Source organism: Pithys albifrons, chromosome 3 (genome assembly GCF_047495875.1).
Source record: "Pithys albifrons albifrons isolate INPA30051 chromosome 3, PitAlb_v1, whole genome shotgun sequence".
Lineage (NCBI taxonomy): Eukaryota > Metazoa > Chordata > Aves > Passeriformes > Thamnophilidae > Pithys > Pithys albifrons.
In genome coordinates, this window is record NC_092460.1 from 48988340 (window position 1) to 49000788 (window position 12449).

A 12449-nucleotide genomic window follows, 5' to 3' on the forward strand; every position below is an offset into this window, starting at 1 on the left:
GTCTGGAACTACAATGGGACAGTTCAAGCCCTCAAAGGCCCCATTAGCAGAAGGCAGTCTGAAGGCAGAAGAGCAGAGAACAGAGGGACCAACTCAAAGTGCAACAGACATATTGCTCTCTAAATCTTCAACACCTCAGGAGTGAATAGGAGCAAATATCTGCTCTCTCAGATTTGCAACTGAAAAAATCTCTTTGTCAGAGCTGAAGATCTATTCAGGGGGTCCCTCATCTGTGCTGGCACCTGCTCTGCAAGAGGAGGAATAGCCAAAGGAACCTGGCACCAGTTTGGTCTGCTTTTTCCCACACACTTACCTCCCAATGAGTACTTCACCTCACCATGGGTAGTGCCTTCATCAAAATAGGTTTAGGATGCCTTGGAACTTTTTCCTTCCTTATCCCAGGAGCTCTCCAGCAATGCAGACTGCCTGGTAAAGGAGGATTCCTCAGAGAAGAAATGCTAGAGTTACTGAAGTTGGACAGCTAAGGCACTGTGTCAGTATCTCCCCCAAGCTCACACATATCCTTTCTCTTCACCTGCCCCTGAGCAAGAATTAGAGAGTGGCCTTAAAGGTGGCCAGCACAGCTAAAGCTGTCAGAAGGCAAGGGCCTTTTGATCTGCAAAGATGAAGGTGTAGGAGGGGAAGGGAGGGGAAGTAAGACAGAAAAAGCAGGAGAGAGAGGTTTCCCAGTGGTCTGTCCCAGCAAGAGGGAGGGAGGCAGCAAAGTCCATCTCATGCACTTTGTGTAATCTTTTAATCTCTTGGGTTTTAATCTTTCACATCAGGAATGAGACACATCATTAAGAGCAGAAGAAATCCCAGCTGGAAGGGACATGGGGATGGTGAAGGAAACAAAAAGTCCTCTTCTATGCCTTCTGCCTTGTTCCCTTTCTCTTTCTCTCTCTCCCCTCCTTCCTTTTTCCCCTCTGCTTACAAGCAGTAATACAGACAATGACCTGACAGACCAGAAACACATTGAGAGCCTCAGCACCTGGAGAAAGGGCAGTGCCATGGCCTATGTATGGTGCAGGTCAAGCCCTCCCATGGTGACAGTCTGCGGTGGCACAGATGCACAAGGCTGAGTGCCCCAACTCCTCTCAAAAGGCTCTTCTGCAGCCAGAGACCAATAACAAACATTGCCAGCCATGTCTGCTCTTGTCAGAGACAGAGTGACCTGTAGAAGCCAGCCCATCCCTCACTGGAAGACAAGAGACAAGTTTTTGGAGGGCAAAGGAGGACCTGGTGGTACTGACTGACTTGTCCCACAGCCTCAGGCTGGGCACTCCACGTCTCAGCTTCTCCCATCTGTCCAATCCTGTGGATAACAACCCTCAACTCAGAGGGTGATTGCGAGAGGTTAATGAATTAACATTTGTAAAAGCTTTAGATAAAGGGCTAAGGATTATTACTGTTATGCTTGAAAACAACACCTAACTAGCATTTCCCATCTTCTCCCTCCTGTGAGCCTGGGGGATCATCTGACACAGATCCTGCTACACAAGAGCTCCCCCAGAGATGGAATTATGTGGAGAGTAACAGAGAGGGCTGCAGGCTGCCAGAGACACTAATCAGGGGAAGACAAATTGGGGCCACTCCATTAACCAGCAATGCACGCCAGGCTGTGGGGCTGAGAGCCTCTCCACTGACTCTGTAACGACTGGTGACAGGTGCATCCCACTCCCGTCAAAGTTCAGCAGAAAAAGGCTGCTGGTTTCTGACCATAGCAAGCCAGTCCCTCCTCTTGCCCTTTCAAGGCTGTCAACTGACCCGAGACAGATGCACAAGGATTTGCTTTAAGGAAAGCTTAATCCCGAAAGGAAACTTCCCTGCTGCTGACTTGGGGCAAGATTCAGGAACAGGTCAGACAGACATTCCAATCATAGGCTGAGGAAGAGGCTAGCTGGGATCAGATTTTGGTGTCCTAAATCTTGAGCAAAGTGTTTTCTCGGCTGGGGGTGGGAAATAAGTCAAAGCAGGAGTCTTAATGGTACACATCTCCCTTACACACAAGCATAACCTCAAGAGAGAAAAGCCTTCCCTAACGCACCTACTATAAATACACCAAACCACTTAAAATGGCTAAGTTAAAAGAGAGCTGGTAATTTGATAGTGGTCTCCACTTAATTAGATTAGGCTCTTCTTGAACTTCAGGGCTGAAAGCAGCTGATTCTACTTTCTTTTTCAGTATTATCCTGTCAGCTACCATGGAGGAAATAATTGTGCTCACCCATGTCCTGGGAAACTGTATCACCAGCCCTGCCAGAGACCTCCTCTGTGCCACATAGTGCAGAGCTCCACAGCCCAGAAAACAGAGGCTGCACCAACACAGTGTCTTGTCTGGACTGCTTAGCACTGCTGAAAGTAAACATTTCTGTGCTTGGTGACAAAGTTCTGCAATCACATCCGGGGCACAAATCAGCCTCTCTGCACTGCAGTGAGGTGGGAATTTGCACCTGAGCTAGGCAAATAGCACAGTTTGTCTCCCCTGCAATAGGAGAACAGAGGACATCACTACCTTGGCCTTCTCCTCAGGAGACTAGAGCAGACATTAATAAACCATGCACCCTGCCAGAATCTTTTTAAAAATATTTTGTTTTCCTGATATCTCACTTGGAGGGAAGTAAGTGATCTGTTTGTAGGTTACTAGAAGTAGTTGGCAGAGTCTGTACCTGAACACCATTGATAATAAGACAGAAAGCCACTTGAAATGAAGAGGTGAAGCTGTTCTGGTCTTAGGACAGAGGATAGGATACTTGGTCAGCTCTTGAGGGATTTGTCAAGCTTCCCTAGCAAATCAGGCAGCCAATTATTACCTTTTGCGTGAGTCCAGACACTGGTGTCCCTGGAGTCTAATCCAGTTCTCACTCAAACCAAAGCTAATTGTGGCTCTGCTATTAAACTGCTGTATTGGACTGATGTCCTTCCTCCCTGGGTCTTCCCATCTCTGCTCAGAGAACTTTATTCTGTCCCCAGCAGGACTGCATTCTACACAAGTTGACCCATCCACAAACCACCTCCAGATTTGAAGAATTAACATTCCCAGACCCTTTGCTCATCTTCAACAATGGAGGAAGCTGACTTTAAGGACAATTTGCTATCCAGTGTATTCTTAATTAATGTTAAAATGTATCTCAGGTTGTTTTGTTGTGGGTTTGTGATGCTTTTTATTTTTTAAAAAAATCCTTTATCTCTTTGTTATTTATTTCATTTTGATTTTTTATTTTACCTCATTAATGTAGTGATGATTTAGATGCAGTTTCCTCTCTCTGCTGCACTTAATGAGTCGTCAGCTTTATTCACTCTCACCCGCATCCTCATGGGAGCATGCTTTGATTTTCTAGTGGGTGCATGAAAACACAGATTAAAGCAATTAGACAGAAATAATCTTAGGGAAAGGGGAAAGAGATACAGAGCGCCTAATTATACCATTTTAATCAAGATACAATTATGCAGAGACTTTTATAGATTATAAATTAACCAAACTCCAAAGGCAGAAAAAATATAATTTTAAATATGGTTCATTATGCTTGTTGTTTCTGCCTTGTGAGCTCTCTCAAACTGGACTTAAGGGTTCATTTAGAAAAAATTCTGGATGGGACTGTGCAGAACTAGAGAAGAAATAAACTCAGGAGACCCTACTTGCTAGGATCAGGGTCTGGAAATGGCCTCTGAGAGAAGGTGGGGAATCGCAGAACATTTCTCACTCGCTGAACTCACCAGTTGTTTTGCAGTGAACCAAGTAAGTGAACCTGTTGGTCGGCCAAGCTTGACTGAAGACATCCACCTGCCTGCATGGATCAGGTAAGGAAAGCCCCACTTCAGGTCTGGGTGTTGCTTTCCCCTAAAAGGCTGGATGCTGAGCTGCCAGCGAAGGACTGTGGGTACTGTAGTCTAAGAAGCAATTTCCTAAGCTACAAACATTCCAATTAGAAACACAGTGAGTGGGCAAACAAAACACATCAGGCTGGATGTGTTTTCTTCTGAACCCTGGAGGAACTTAAGCCAGCTGCTCCAGATTTATAGCTGCTCCAGATTTATTGCAGCAAACCCACAAGGCACTCAGGCTCTCAGAGCACATAGGAAGGTGCTCTGGTCCTGCAATCTCTGCAGAGGAGCCAGGGAGACCCCCACTTCCCAAGAGCTCCAGGGTATTCCAGCTTCCCATGTCATACTAACTTTATGATGGGGAAGGTGTACAGACTTCAGGCAGAAACAGAAGGCCAATTTGGGCACCTCTGATTTTGTGGCTGCAGCCCAATGATGACTGTGAGGCATCATGTAAGCACAGCTCTAGTGATTCCTCCTGCACTGGCATGTAGCACTCCTTGAGCTTCTTCAAGGTGATAAGGAGACAGCAGAGAGCAGTGACCCTCAACTTCCTGTGAGGTTTTTGCCACCAATCTCCTGAAAGGTTTTGATGCACTGTGGCCTGCACAAAACACTTCTCCAGAAGAGTCAGCTGTCAGGCACCTCTAACAAGAGTGTCTCAACCCCATCAGGGCTTCACCAGGTCCCTGTCTATTGCTATGGCCACCCTATGCCTTGAGCAGCAATGCTGAAATGGCTCCTCCCTTCTCCACTAGGGCAATGCTTTCATCTGCCAAAGCACCAGCCTTGACCATTCTCCACTTGCAAATCAGTCCTGGTGATACCGTCTGGAAGGTGGGGATGGCTGGGATGTGCCCAGAACTGGTCTGTTGCAGTGACAGGGACATCACCAGGATAGGCAGCTGGGAAAGGAAGGGGTCTCACGGGTCCTACTATTGAGCCTGCGGCTTAGCAGTCCTAAGGAGTGAAAGGCAGTGCCTTCCCTCAGCTGCACCATTGCCTTAGGGGGGGAAACCCAGGACTGTGTGTACTGTGCATACCATCCCCGTCCATGTCCGAGTGGTGTGACTGCTGTGAGCTGATGGAGACAGACATGGCAGATTCCTGGGACATCTCTCCCTTGCATCTTCCGTACCCATTTTCACTTTACCCCTCCTGCAGTGACGAAAACAGCACTGCAATGCTGTTACGCTTCATCCTCGATGCCTCCTTCAGCCAGGGCAAAGCCCATAAGGGCTATAGGGTTTTGGGGGTGGCCCTGTTTCCCATCTGAGGGCTGGGTCTGGTGGGTTAGCGGTGGTATCGGAGTGCCCTCTGCTGGCCCCATTTCCGGACTATTTGGACTGTCCAAGCCTTGCACACCTCCGGTACCTCTGGAAAGGTGGGTCTTGGCTTGCCCCCGCTGTACCCCAATACCCTTACCGTGGTGAGCACTACTCCAGCCGCAAAGCAGCAGGGAGCCTTGCCAGAGTGGGGTCACAACCCCAGAGGAGCCAGCACAACAGGGAAGCAGACAAAAATAACTGTAAGTCAACAATTGCTCTCATGCTTGCATTGGAGTGTTACGGTGGAGATGTGGCAGGGACTCACAGTGGGTTTTGGGGTATGTTCCTAGTTCAGTAGGAGGAAAGGTCCACCCCCTGCTCCTTAGCTTCAAGAGGCAGGAAAATCAGAGGTGTGGTGAAAGAGGCAGAGGAGAAACACATTCTCTCCCTTAGGCTTGGTGCCATTCAGATTGTTGACCCTGTAAATGACTTTCCACAGAGCTGGGGCAAAACATCCTGGTCATTTACCTGTTCCATTTATTCTATACCCCAAATCTTCCTGCAGAGATCCCCTAAGATGTCTCCCAGTGTTTTGACTATCCCAGTCTTCCATGGTGAAACTGGCAGGGAACACTGAGATCATTCTGCCTGGACCCAGGACACCTAGGTTCAGACCTACCAGTTGATTCCTGAGTTACGCTAAGAAATTTCCCAAGACTGTGCATACAGAGTGGGTGTCTGAACGCTCTGTGGATCTACGCTGATTTACACCAGTAGAAAACCTAACACACTATCTCCGGGTTTCAGAACTACAGAGGTTACCTTCAATGGCTATCAGCAGAGGAGAAAAGGAGAAAGCAAGATTAAAGGGTTCGGGTTCCTCTGTGGAGCTGGTCACTTTGCACTTTAGTATCTTAAGTCATTCCAGCAGGAATCACACTGACCTGACAGATAAGATGTCAGCTAATTAGCAGTGCTCTCTTCAGACTGCTTCCAAGCTCAGCTGCTGCAGAAATGCTGAATATCAGATGTATTTACTGTTCAGGAAAATTGTTAGTTGGAAAGAGTTAATGGAAACTGTGTATCTGAGGAGATGGCTTGCCTTTGGGACTGTGGTGTGTGTTGAGGTATTTGGGGGCCTATGATGGAGAGATGCAATGAGTTGCTGAACATGCCAGTATGAGTGGGCCTGACAGAGCAGTGAGGAGTCCCAGACGAGCCCTCTGGGAGAGTCCCTGAGGAGAAACTTCCTCCCACATGTCATGGGTAGGTAGCTGAGCCCTGCAAGTACTTCCATCAGGAACTGCCTTTTATAAATATTGCAAAACAGTGACAGGAAAAAAAATCATATGCAGTAGAAGCAGGGTATTTTTAAAGGAGAAAAAAGGTGTCCTGCAGCCTCATCAAGTATAACAGTGCTGAGCCCTACACTGGAAGAAGACACTGAAATTGCTTACGCATGCAGTCCATCAAAAGACTCCAGCATGAGACTAACACATAGTATTGCCACCCTTACCGGGACTGCTTGTGGTCTTGAAATACCATGCATGGCAGCTCCCTGCCAGGGAGGAAGCTATGAGTGGATATCATTCTTCCCTGACCTTCGTTAGAGTAATGGAAAAAATAAGCTGACAGCATCCAAGGTGGAGTAAAAATTTTCCTTTTCTTCAGCTTTTCATTAAGCACTGCTGAAACCACTGGCCTCTCTCCCTCTCTGACCATCATCTAAATGTCGAGCCACAGACAATGAGGAGCCAACCTCTGGTCCTATTAACCCAAAGAGCTGGAAGAATTGCAGGCCAGAAAAACTTTGTCTGGCAAAAATGTAAATGTCACTTTACAGAGGACATAAAATCCATTGCCTCTTCCAAACACTTTTTGAGCTCTTCTGGAGGCCATGCCATGGCTTGTTGAACAAGCAAGGTGGAACACAACTGCTGTTTTTCCAGATCCATCTACTCAATCTCCATCTGCTACAGTCCATTTATCTGTCACTGGATGGGCCTGTCCCTGCCACAAGGGCTCCTGTTTAAAAAAGCACCAAAAAGAGGGAAAGGCAGCCAAGACCACTTCCTTTCTCCTCACCAGACAAATTCAGATCCCTAAGATGTTGGCATGGGTCCTGTTCTCCATGGTCCCCTGGCTAAATCCCAAGCACAGTGGTGTCAGGCTCCTGTAAATGAAAATTATTTTCTGCAACTGAAATTGAGATCCCATTACCCCAAACTGGATCACTTCCAAGTAGCACAGAAGCCCTCAGTCTGTTTTCTCACCCACTAGGTACCAACTCCTACCAAATAAGTCAATACACTGAACTGGTGTCCTGCAGCAGTGTTTGAGAACTGCTTCAGAGGCATCTCCAGGTTTGCAGACCTCCCAGGGGAAGCAGCCTGCAATGATTCCCATGCCATCAAGACTAGACTCTAGGAAGAAGACCTGAGAGATAGAAATCCACACTGAATTCCTGGAACAAACCTTGACGACAGCTTTTTGCAAGCTTCTTTCCCTCAAGGTCTCTATGGCTTTCTGCCCCATTCCCAGGCTAGTTGTTCTGTGTGGGCACAGACCATGTGGAAAACAAACACTAGTGTTCTTCTGAGATATGAGAAATGCTTTATGTCAGAGCCCTTATCCAATCCACCATCCATTACCCAGTGACTCCCACTGTCTGCCAGACTGCCTGCAGCTTTAATTCCTTCTCTGTGATTGTTTTCTGCCTTCACCATCCTGGAAGTTCCTCCCCAGATCAGCTGGAAGGCAAGGGGAAGTGTGTGAAACAGTTAAGTTCCCTGCAGAGGATGCCAAGCTCCATCAGCTGTATTAGGGTCCCAAAAAACAAGAATACACTAGGTATTTTGCATCTGATCTCAACATGCAGCACTGCAGGGCAGAGAGGGCTTTCTGAGAAACTCACAGCACTGTGGAAATAACCATGGAGAAACAACCAGAAGAGGGGATGGGGAAAAGAGTTATAAAAAGGAAAGCAGAAAATGCATACATTTGAGAACAGCAGAGGCACATAGGGCAACATGGAGATGCAGCAGAAAGTGAGCAGATGAAATGATATTCACAGAGAACTGGCTACAGGGAAAGGGGAACGGAGGCACACAGATGCAAGGAAAGAACACAGGGCAGGGAAGGGAAGGGAGAAGTCAGACAGAGAGAAAGGGAGGGATCTGGAGGGATTGCCTGATGTAAAAATCTGATAGAAAAGAGGATTTATCTGCAAAAATAACCCAGATCTAAGCCACAGCTGTGCACACAGACAGAGCACTCTGTATTTGCTCTTAAGCAACAGCAAAAATGAGCTGGTGCAGGTTGCAAGGCAAAGCAGGGTCGTGACATACCAGGAGGCTGCCCACCAGCCTGGATAGAATGAAGTAAAGGCAAGGCAAGAGAAAGAAATACGAGGCAAGGCAGAGGAAGGCAAGATAAGAGCAGGGAAGACAAGAGCAGACAGAGGCGGTGGTCCCGTCCCTGTCCAGGGTCCTGACCAGAGCCCGCGGCCTGCAGCCCAGGCCCCCTCTCTTCCTGCTCCTTCCCGTCAGAGAGTGCAGGGGCCACTCCGGGGACTCCAGGCAGTTACAAAAGCAGCGTGCTTCCCGGAGTGAGCTGAGCAGGGAGGAAAGAAGCACACAGTAAACTAGATATAAATACAAATGAAAGATATTTTCTCCCTTCTCTTCTACCAGTAATTTCAGCTGTGGAGCTGAACTTCCTAAGAGCAGGACTGGATGACCAGTAGTAAAGTGTATATCCATGGCTAGGGAAGTGAATGAGCATAAGGCATCTCTGAAACTGCATTTTTGACCTCTCTGGATAGGTCAGTGTAAGGATTGGACATCCTCTTCACCTCTCTGTGAAGGACAGGCCTCCCTCCTCCTTGGGCGAGGTTCTCAGCACTCCTAGCTTGTGTTGCCCTTGATGTGCCTGGATGTCCTCTGTCCTTATTGCTGCTGGATCCCACGCTCTCAGCATCCACACTAGAAGAGCAGAGACTGAGATGGGAGGATGAACTCACAGCTATACCACCAGCACCTGGCCTGTCTATGATCAGCAATTAGCAGTCACACAAGTGCTCTGTACTACATCCGCCACCAGGGAGCTTTTGGTGAGGAGGTTTCACTCCATGGCCTTGATGCTTACAAAAGGTTTGGTCTGAAAAGAGGTCTTAAAACCATGGTCCATCCACAGGGTGGACAGCTACTCTGTCCTCCCAGCAGTTCAAGCCCTTACTGTGAACAGCCAACTTTTTGCAAGATGAAAGTTCTGGAATGAAGCTGGCCTCCTCTGCCCTCAGCTCTGGTATGTGTCTCTGCCTCTTTCCAAACATGTCCTAGCCTCATCAGGCCATTTTTGTTCCAGAGAATTGCAAATCAGCAGTTTCTCACAGAGGAGAAAGCCGTGCCCAAGACCCTGCTGGAACTGCTCAATGCACATCTACAAATGATGTTGGCACAGAGTGAGAACAAACCTGCTTTTCCAAGATCAACTTGGTTACCAGTGCTTTGCTACCAGCAACCTGGTTTTCCAATCTGACACCCACATTCCAGACCAGAACAACATGTCTTAAAAGTTAGTTGGAAAAACATCTGACAGAGGGGTATAGGGTGGGCTGGCCATGCTGAAGGATTAGACAACCTCCTGATAGCTCAATAACACCACCTCATTAGCTCTTTGTGATTCTAATATGTGACCAAGCTGGAGTGCACACTCTCCAGTCACACAGATCCTTGTGCTACCAGACTAATAACAACACAAACACTTCTTTCCAACACTGTAATCTTGCTTACACTTAACATGTAGCAGGAACTCATAGTGATTTGTGCCATGACCTTATAGCTGCAAGCATTTCATAAACCCCATTCTCCTGGTCACCATGAAAGGCAAAATGACCTTCAGGGATGCAGATGCAGGGCACCAGTTGGATGCCAACTCTCCTGTCAACAGAGCAAATCAGGGAGCCTTTAATCGACGGGGCCCACATTTCATGGAGATGTGCCAGCAAGCCAGCAAGCCAGCCCCATCTTGTGGAATGACTGAAGCAAGAAAATAAACCGGGAAGAGTCAAAACAGTACAGCACAGTCCCCGGTCAGCCAGGACAAATTACCTGCCTTGTGGCATCTTTCCCAATTCTGTTCTCCTTGGCTGTCCTGTGCCCAGCAGCTGGCTTGCTGAGTAGCCATTCCCCTCTGGTGGGCCAGAGCCATGTGTCTAAGTTGGAACATTATTCTCCAGTTCTAGGAAATTGCATTAAGGGTCAGACAAAACTGACTGTTATTTACCTTTGATTAAAACCAGCCCTCTTCCCTCCCAGGCCGGGGAGGCCAATGTTGCTGTTATTTACTTTGCTGCCAAACCTGGAGTTCAATCCCTGCCCTGCGGCACTCAATAAAAGTCAGCACAGAGGAGGGGTTGTGCAGCAGGCAAGCAGGCATGGCTGTGTGGGTGGAAGGGGACTGATTATCCAGGCCACTAAGTCCAGTTTGTTTATTTTGCAGTCAGGCTCTGGCTCAGCAAAGACAAGGTTGCTGAAAGTGCCTGCCCCTGTAGCTCACAATGCTGATGGGAATCTAGCCAGGGTGATCCCAAGTAAGCCATGGTTGCCCCCATGCCTGTCTCTGATCCTCTCCCCTCACCAAATTCCTCCTTTCACATAGCTCCCCTTTTTCTTTAAGTCCTTCTCTATCTGTCTTCCCTCAGTCTTCTTCACCTTCATCCTTACCTCCCTGCCACTCCTGCCTTTTCCTCTCCTGCTTCTATTCCTTCCCACTCTCTCCCCCACCTCTGTTCTCATTCCCCTTATTCTCCTCCTTCCCTCTCCCCCACCCTCCAAGCTGATATTCCAGGACAATAGAGCAGATGGCAGACTGTTGGTTTTATCTGTCCCTTTGGAAAATCAGCTCAGCTGCTGAATCTGCAACTTTTGCTAAAAACAGACACCGTCCAACACTAGCTGAATATACTGGGGGAAAAGGAAGGGGGCATGAGAAGGCCCTGCTCTCCATACCAACTGCACCAAGACCTTGTCTATCTGCACCCCACATCATGCTTTTGGGAAACAGGTTTATCTGAGAGCCCAGAGAGGAGAGTTCTCCCCTGCAAAGTAGAAAAAACACCATTATGAGTAGAGAGAGCTTGGCCAGCTTCTACAGTCAGCCTCACTCCAGCCAAAGCTAATGGCGATGTGGGAAAGGTGGGGCAGTGTGGAATGGGCAGACTTCTCTCAGCACATACATTTAGCTCATTGCCCCAGCCCGCAGCTTCTCTGAGTGTTCATGAAAGCAGACTTATGTATGGTATGCTCTGCCAGAAGACCCGCAGCACAGAATAGAGTCTGATGCTCTTTCCAAGCCACATGTCTCCTCCTATGCTACTGGGGGAGCCATGAGTGAGAAGCCACAAGTAGGGGAAGACAGTCCTTGCATTTTTTTCCAGATTTCCCCTCTTTCCGCTGAATCCTGAGGCTCCAAGGTACCAGTCATCAGGCCAACATTCATTATTTGCCAGCACAGCCATGAAGAGGGTGTAGGTTTTGTTAGGGCTCCTTCTCTTATCCAAACCACTTTCTTCATCTCTTCCTTCCCATGTGCTTATATCAAACATCTTTTAGATCTGTTGCTTCTTGGTATTTCTCTGCTCCTGAACTCTGCCCCTCCCTGGCCCAAAGACCATTTTGTTCTCTCTGCTTAGACATGATAATACTGCCTCATCGATCATGTAAGCCCTCCCTTCCCTCCTTCCCCAACCTGTCTCTGCTTGTAAGTAATTCAGGGTAGGCACCCTGACCAATATGAAGTACAAGCTGGCTTTGGCTCAGAACTAGAGCTGCTAGATTCTCTGCCAGTGCAATTGCTGGGTATTTCATGGCATATCCTCCATTTGATACACCATGTCCAAAGGCACCAGCTGCAGATTCTCTCTGTGCCCCACTTCTAGGGGTGGGATGGGGAAAACAGGGTTTCAGAACGGCAGCATTTCTCCCTATCCAACTGCCCTGTTTCTTTTTCCTACACTGCTAAAATCAACGCTGTCTTCTTTTCAAGCAGCATCAGAAGGGTGAGGGCCAGCAAATCCATGTACAAGCACTCAGTTTAATTTGTTAAAATTCACTATGGCTCAGATGCAGCCCTCAACAAAACCAAAGGGGGCTTGAACAAGGCACAGTCAGATTTAAAATCTGAAGATGGTCTTTAGCCTTGCAAAACCCTGGAAGGCAATTTAACATAAGAGATAGACAAGGAGCCCATTATTGGGGTCTGTAATTAATCACATGCAGTTCAAGCAGGGAGAAAGATGAGTTCCCAGCTTTCTTGGAGCCCAAGCTGGATCAAACAGGAAGTGACAAAAATCTC